Below are 8,952 nucleotides of genomic sequence, written 5' to 3'. Positions count from 1 at the left end.
AAATGTGTATAATAAATTTGCAAATGTATACAGAAACTAAGTTACTTTCACTGATTGCATTGAAATGTATCACCGGTAGCAATTGAGTAGCGTCATGTTTTTATTTAACCAATGAGAAATAACCTTTTGTGTTTTAAAGCACGGAGGTGTGTGAGGGGGTCATACAGCTTTGACTACGGCTATTGGCCGAAACGCGTCAGCTGACCCTCTGACGCTACCTCAGTGGAAGCACCATGTGTGTTTGATTGCAAGCACATGGATTGTTTGTTTGTTTGCTGACTTTGCTGCTGCAAGGAAAAAGTTTTAATGAAATTGAATTAATAAAGCACTTTGGATTTTAACCAGAGCTCCCTGGGTACTTTCTTCTTTATTGGATCACTACTTTGTACCTTAACCCGGGTAGAGCTCTCTTTACGGCGCAGATCTGGGACCGGATTGAACACAGCACTCAAGTGGTTGCAGGCGCTAGGTCGGTGTCTCTGAAGAGGAGAGGTGGTGAGTGTTTATGCTATATAATATTTATGTCCGCTTGTGACTTTTCAAAAAACACATTACACTCGAAGTTAACCACTCTCCATGGACCGGAGCCGGTCGGTCACACTTGTAACTGACAGAGGAAATGTGTGCATAGTAATCTGACCGTAACCGACGTGTTAACCTGTTAACCTGTGGAACTATTTCATCACTGTTTGTTTGTTTATTACTACTGGCTTGGCTCAAAAGACTGAGGACTGTTAGAGAAAAATACTTACGGTACCCATGAGACATTCATTTGTACACAGTACATATTATGGTTTAAGAAATTAAAACATTTACACAAGTCTGACTGTCAAGAGGGAGGGTTCATTTTCTATTTAAATAAATACCTCCCTAGTTTAATATCTTGCGACCAGGCTGGATTTATTCCGGGCCGGGAAGCAAGAGATAACGTCATCAAAACTATCCATCTCATAAATTTTGCCAAAGCTTCGGGTACACCCCTGGTCCTCTTCTCGTCTGACGCAGAGAAGGCCTTCGATAGGGTTCGGTGGTCTCTTCTGAGTCGGGCTATGATCGAGATGGGAATACCAGAACCCTTCCTCCATATGTCCTTCGCTTTATATTCCAACCCCAACGCGAGAATCAGGGTGAATAACACCTTGTCAGAATCCTTTTTCATAAACAATGGTACCAGACAGGGGTGCCCCCTGTCCCCCCTACTATTTGCCATCTCTATTGAAATTTTAGCCCAAAAAATTAGGAACAATATTAATATCAAAGGCCTCAAGATAGGACAATCGGAACATAAACAAGTATTATGACGACATCTGTTTTCCCTGACAGAGGCAGAGAGCTATATACCTGAGTTGCTGTTGGAACTGAAGGCTTATGGCACTGTGTCTAACTTTAAACTTAATATATCGAAATCAGAAATTTTGAACATCAACACCCCCCATAAAGTCTTACAGGATATCAAAGATAACTATGGCGTCCCCCTGGCCCAACATAAATTAAAGTACCTAGGTATCCAGCTGACCTCAAACACCCAAGAACTATTCAAATATAATTATAGCTCCCTGAAAAACGATATAGCAAGAGACTTGTCCTCCTGGAGAAACAAACCCCTGTCCTGGTTAGGCAGGATAGGGGTGATAAAAATGAATGTCCTCCCCCGAATCCTATATTTGATGCAGGACCTACCCATAGCGCTCCACGATAACTACCTCACCCACCTACAAAAGATTATAGACCAGTTTATATGGGCGGGTAACGATTTTTAATCCTAAGATTAAAAAATGGGGTACACTGGGTAGCACCCTTGCCTAAGGGATGCTGGCTTGAGAGTTAGAACAAAGGTTCTTAGGAGGAATAACGGTAATAACTGTAGCAAATTAAAATATAAAGTTTATTAAGATAGAAGTTAAAAACTGCTCCACAAACAAACATATATAGTTACATTAAAAACACAAGATGTGGCTGAGATTGAAATAACCTGAGGGTCCACTTGCGTGCAAAAGGATTGCCAAGGGGGTTTATCCTAACCCTAAAATATAATAATTCGTAACTAAGGGGTTTATTCTCACCCTAGGATGTAGTGATCCATAGCTAAGAGCAAATTCCCTTAAATAAAAAATTAAAGTACTGGTGATGGAGAGTCTCTATCATAGATATCACTCACAACCAACTGTAGCTATTAGTTTATTTTACATGAATTTCTAGCATATTCCCATAAATTATGGGTAATTCCTGTGACGGTTGGTTGAGATTATTCTGATGTACTTTTTGATCAACTCATTGAGTTAGTGTGAAGTTACAGTGTAATTGTTTGATCAAAAGAGGGATAAGAATAATATTCTGAGCTTCTTGTTGTACAGAGTAATGTATTTAGATAAACATCTGTTGTGTAGTTCTGTTAATATTACTCGATTTCTGAATATCTTAGATTGGCCTCTCTATATATAACCCTCTATATAGATTCTAATAATATTTGAATATAAATTCTGCAGAGTTAAGTTCGTACTTGTGCCATCCTATATAGATGGACCCTTTGAAAAAGCCACATCCATGGCGAAACATGTCAGGGCTTAGCCTAGTTGTTTAACTTTTAACAAGCAAGATGTTTTGAGCTGTTATAGAACCTCATAGTATAACTATCACTATATCCTCACACAGTATAACGGTTGAAAGCCTGTAATATGTAAATATTGTGGAAGTTGTTTATAAGTTATACCATGGGAGAATATTTAATAGTGTAAAAAAGAATTGCCTAAAAAAATATAAGAACACACCGACCGAGTGTGTCAATAAGCCTATCATAAGATATTTAAAAGTGTGAAAATAACTTACAGTGTTAATCAGTTGAATCGGTGCAATAACCTAAAATTATCCTAGAGATTGTTTTAGAGAGAAAGCTGTTTTGGTTCATTTACAGCCAAACAGACATTTAATGGTTACACACTGGAAACAGATATTACTATTGATACGCTCCAGTAGGATCATAAACCTGCTAGTAAAATACAAAACTACCATTAATTTTATATTCACAGTAACTGTAACGATTAAAGGACAACATAGTAACTCAGATCCTTTTAAAGGAGCAACCTACAGACATTTAGATTTTGAAAAACCGGGACAACTTGTCTGCAGGATAAATAGCCAAATACCGATGTACCATTAACCAGTGAAAGGCAAAATAGGGCTTCCAATCAGCAAATACAATTGGCTAACCACACTTCATACCAATTTGTATTATAAAACCATGTACAGGTTTTACTTGATGTCAAACAATTTGTAATATAGTAATGGTATACCTGAAGTTATATACTTGTGACATTACATGGTGATAATACATTAAGGTTATAAAACATAATACGATCTGCCAATTATTCACTGTGGAGAAGTATAACATTATAAAATAAATTCTGGTTATAGTCAGTTTGCCATTACTCGGTATTAACACACTTATAGTGTTTACAAACATCTATATAGGATGGCACAAGTACGAACTTAACTCTGCAGAATTTATATTCAAATATTATTAGAATCTATATAGAGGGTTATATATAGAGAGGCCAATCTAAGATATTCAGAAATCGAGTAATATTAACAGAACTACACAACAGATGTTTATCTAGATACATTACTCTGTACAACAAGAAGCTCAGAATATTATTCTTATCCCTCTTTTGATCAAACAATTACACTGTAACTTCACACTAACTCAATGAGTTGATCAAAAAGTACATCAGAATAATCTCAACCAACCGTCACAGGAATTACCCATAATTTATGGGAATATGCTAGAAATTCATGTAAAATAAACTAATAACTACAGTTGGTTGTGAGTGATATCTATGATAGAGACTCTCCATCACCAGTACTTTAATTTTTTATTTAAGGGAATTTGCTCTTAGCTATGGATCACTACATCCTAGGGTGAGAATAAACCCCTTAGTTACGAATTATTATATTTTAGGGTTAGGATAAACCGCCTTGGCAATCCTTTTGCACGCAAGTGGACCCTCAGGTTATTTCAATCTCAGCCACATCTTGTGTTTTTAATGTAACTATATATGTTTGTTTGTGGAGCACAGTTTTTAACTTCTATCTTAATAAAGGTTATATTTTAATTTGCTACAGTTATTACCGTTATTCCTCCTAAGAACCTTTGTTCTAACTCTCAAGCCAGCATCCCTTAGGCAAGGGTGCTACCCAGTGTACCCCATTTTTTAATTTTAGGATTAAAAATCGTTCCCTTCCTTTTAGAATAATAGTACACAGCACCTCACTCTGAGAATTATTAATAAGTGCAATTGCACACTACGACTATAAACAGAGAATCCTAATTTTATATAGTAGTGCCATTAGCCCAGTTTTTTCTTTTATATGGGCGGGTACTAGCCCCAGAGTACCAAGGAAAACGCAATTCCTTCCTAGAGATAACGGAGGGCTGGGGATCCCGAACCTCCCAGCTTACAAGCAGGCAATCATGCTTAGACATGTAGTGGAGTGGGCACATAACACTGACAACAAGACCTGGCTTCAACTAGATAGAGACATCCTCAAGGTAAACAATGTTGCATCATTAGCATGGACACCCTCTCAACAGAGACCCAAACACACACAACAGTACCTCATCATGGCACATATCCTGTCGGAGTGGGACAAGCTCCTATCTACCACCACATACATTTCTTCTAAACTCGGACCGCTCTCCCCGCTCTTAGAGTATGTAGACCTCCCTTATCACAGACTGAAAAGCAAAATCTCGGTTTCATACCCTCTTAGAACAGGCTCTATCTACTTTATCTCAGAAGGGGGCAAATTGAAAACGCAAAAGACCCTCGCGGAGACCCATGGGGGAATTTTCTCCTCATGGCTCCACTATAACCAACTAGTACACTACATCTCGCACCACAAGTACAGACACGATTTTGGAAGAGAACTTACACACTTTGAGAAGCTCTGTATACAATCTAACTACCCTGGACACTTGATCTCCAAATTATACAAAATTACTGTCGCTCCTTCAGCTACCCTGAAACGTGGTTAAGAGCATTTAAACTTATCAAACGCTCCTCAGTGTCAGCGAAAATACAATAAATTCACCTCAAACTCACTAGCCGCTGGTACTTAACGCCATTGAGACTAAGCAAGATGTTCCCTGGAACGACCAACATATGTTGGCGGGGGTGCGGGGAAGTAGGCTCCCTCCTCCACATTTGGTGGAGTTGCCCTCGCTTGACAGACTATTGGATGGCGGTATTTCATGCAATGTCGGAGGTTTTAGGCACAACAGTCCCGTTAACGCCAGAGACTCTGCTATTCTGTTCCCTGCCCCGACTTGTAGGACAGGGTAAGCAGGCACTATTGCTGTTGATGCTGACTGCGGCCAAAAAAATCATTCCAAAGTACTGGAAAACCCAAACGGCCCCCACTGAACAAGAATGGCGGAACCAGGTGAATGACCTGCTGCTGCTTGAGAGATACCATTACCTAAAAACCCATAAGCTAGACCTCCATTCCATGAACTAATACTTGCATACTGGAGCAAAACCATATAATGTTATCTCCCACTTAACTGCAGGGCTAATGTCTCCCTCCTAAGCGCACGTCCTGGACTCTTCTCCCACCCCCCCACCCCTTTTTCCCTTTTTTTTTTCTTCTTCTTCTCTCTCTCTCCTCTTTCCTTTCTATACCAGAACCTCCTGGTCTGTTCACTTATCTGCTCATACATATGTTATAACCTTCTTATTTGTGTTGAAAAAATAAAAATTAGGTTCCACCTCTCAGCAAGGGCCCGAAATGGGACCTCATAATTATCAGTAGCCTTCCATGTGTTATGGGACTCCAAAGGGTCCAAAAATGGCCCTCATTTTCAACCAGAAGGCATGCCATGTTATACTGAACTATACTATTTCCATCCAATGTGCCCATCTTTGTTGTTTGAATTTATGTATCATTTTTACGCATTGATGGATGTTCTTTTATTCTTTGTACTGCTTGGTGAACCTTAATAAAAATTATTTTTAAAAAAAAAAGCAAAATGGTAAAGTTAGTTATAGCATTTGGCCAACTGGTGACAGGCCCAGGACCACTTCAAGGTCTCTTCCTCCATGGGCCCCTAACCTACAGCCACAAAATGCACGCCTTCAACAAAACACACTGAGATAAAAACAAGGGTGACATAGGTCCTTTGTAGAATAAGGTTATATTTATACAAGCCAAACAGAATAACATTTTAAGTGGTAGAGGTTATTTTTATTTTGTATTTATGTGCAACATATGAACCAAGTCTGTAATTTGAACATGGTATTCTTCCACATGTAGGACATAAAGATTTATGACGAGAGTCATTTTTAGTTGAAATATTTTTTATTGAGTATAAATCATAATGACAGAGAAGTAAGAAACATTTCCAAACATTAACACTTAGTAATTCCCCGCAGCGTTGGGTACTCTGAATTAACAAATTTTTGGTCTTGAATAGTCCCATATGCAGCGAGAGATTTCAGAAACATCTCCAACAACTATTGCTTGATATTCCCCCCCAACATAGGTCCCAAACAGAAGATAGTCTCTTTGTGATCTTGGTGGGTTCTTTATGTGGAGTAGTGTCCTGTTGGTTCAACTGATTATAACTCATTTTACAGAAAAAGAAAAAAAAAATTTTCAATACAACATCCATAACATTTTCCATGGAAGAAACCTCTTGTAAGTATATAGTAACTGGATATATAAAAAAAAAGAAAGAAAGACATTTTTTTTTCCAAAAAAACAGTACTTAACAATATTGGTCGCTGTGTTCCCAGTCCCCTAGTTCAAATTTATGTATTATCTCAATTACCTCTTTCCCCTTATCTTCCCAGAGCCCTCAAGAATTCCACACCTAATTGTTGTCGTAATTAGCCCCCTCCATTATCCAATAGAACCATATTTTGCCATAAGCGTCCGTGGTTTTCTGTAAGTGGGCCACAGTCTCGTACATTGCACATGTGTGTTTAATTTTGAGAATAATCTCTGACCATTCTGGGACCCCTGTCTTCCAATATTTAGCGATGGAGGTCCTAACAATAGTGTATATAATCCTAAGAAATGTATTGATATGTGCATTATAAGTCTTGTTTCTGACGTGCAGTAAAGCTTGAGGGGCCGTAACTCTTACCTGATCTCCTAATAGTCTGGACAGAAGGTCCGACACTCGATCCCAAATCATCTTAACCCTGGGACAATCCCACCACATGTGCATGTAGGTTCCCTTGTCTTTACATCCCCTATAACAGGTGTTTGATCTTTCTACAGCTGAGTGTGCTGTCCTCTCCGGTGTCAGGTACCATTGAAATGTTGATTTAATACTATTTTCCCTTAAATCTGCGCTTAATAAACCTCTACTGGCCTCATTCGCGTTTGATTCCCATTCTTCTTCCGAGATGTCTAGTTCTAGATCTGCCTCCCACCTATTAATAATAGAAGATTTGCCTTTGATTTTGGATGACTGGATAGCTAGGTACATGGTGGATATTGCTTGTTTGGGCCTAATCCCTGCGCTACATTGCTTCTCAAGTGTTGTGGTCTGGGTTCTAGGTCCCTTTTCAATATAATTACGGACCGCAGACAATAACTGCAGGTACAGGAACCAGTGCAATGAAAGCGGGTGTATCTTTTCCTGCAACTGGGTAAAAGTGAGTGGGGATCCTCTATGTAGGAAGTCAGCCACTCTGTAAAGGCCTTTGTTTTCCCACTTGTCAAGGATGGTACAGCTATCCTTCGGTATAATGTATATTAGTGGTCATATGCCAGTTTTTGCTGGTATCAGTCTGGATCAGTCTGTCTATAGTAGTTGATCTATTCCATTGCTGGTGTGCTAGTATTAGGGCTCGTGGTTTGTATCCCCCCTCAGCCCCTCCCAAGTCCTTCCTCCATAGGACATCCTCTGGTGAAGTGAGTCCTCCCATTGAGGCTTCCAAAGTGGGCCACATTATATCACTGCTCCGTCTCCCCAGAATTGAGTTTTGCGCTAGTCTAGAAGCTTGGTAATAATCCCATAAGTTAGGGAATCCCACTCCCCCCAACCTTCTGTGTTGTGTAAGAATTTGACAGGGAATCCTAGCATGTCTGTTACCCCGAAGATAAGAAAGGAGTGTTGTCTGCAAGGTATCTAAGTCCTTTTTATGAACTTTAATCGGCAGCGTCCTGAAAAGGTACAGCAACCTAGGTAAAAGGGTCATCTTAACCGCAGACAGTTTCCAATACCACGAAAAGTTATACTGTTGCCATTTAACAATCTCTTTTCTTATATTTTTAAAAAGTGCAAAGTAGTTAATTTGGTATAGTTTATCATAATCCGGCGTCAGCTTAACTCCCAAATACTGTATATGGTCTTTTGCCCACCTGAAGTCAAAGTTGGCCTCAATAAGTTTAACCGTATGGTTAGGAATATTTATAGGAAGGGTCTCGCATTTGTCTGTATTGATCTTGTATCCTGAGATGGTAGAAAATCTGTCTACGATGTGATATACTACAGGTAGGGATGTCAGTGGCTTGGTCAAGGTCAATAAGACGTCGTCTGCGAATAATGTTATTTTATAAGATTGTCCTCCTACCTCTAAACCCTTAATGTCTGTCTCTTTGCGGATATATTCAGCTAGTGGTTCCATGCATAGTGCGAAAAGCAAGGGAGACAGTGGGCACCCCTGCCTGGTACCATTTAATATATTAAAAGTGTGTGATTGGTGACCAATCACTCTTACAAATGCAGTGGGGAAGGAGTACAGCGTTTTAATTGCAGACACGAAAGGACCATCAAATCCTACCTCCCCCAGAACCGTCAGCATATAATTCCAGTCCACTCTATCGAATGCCTTCTCCGCATCCAGTGATAGGAGCAGAGAAGGCACCCCATGAACCCCGAGATAGTCCAATACCGACACCATCCTTCTAATAATGTCTGGGGCCTCCCTATCCTTAATAAAA

The sequence above is a fragment of the Bombina bombina genome, chromosome 4 (genome assembly GCF_027579735.1).
Source record: "Bombina bombina isolate aBomBom1 chromosome 4, aBomBom1.pri, whole genome shotgun sequence".
Lineage (NCBI taxonomy): Eukaryota > Metazoa > Chordata > Amphibia > Anura > Bombinatoridae > Bombina > Bombina bombina.
This window is presented reverse-complemented; position numbering follows the sequence as displayed.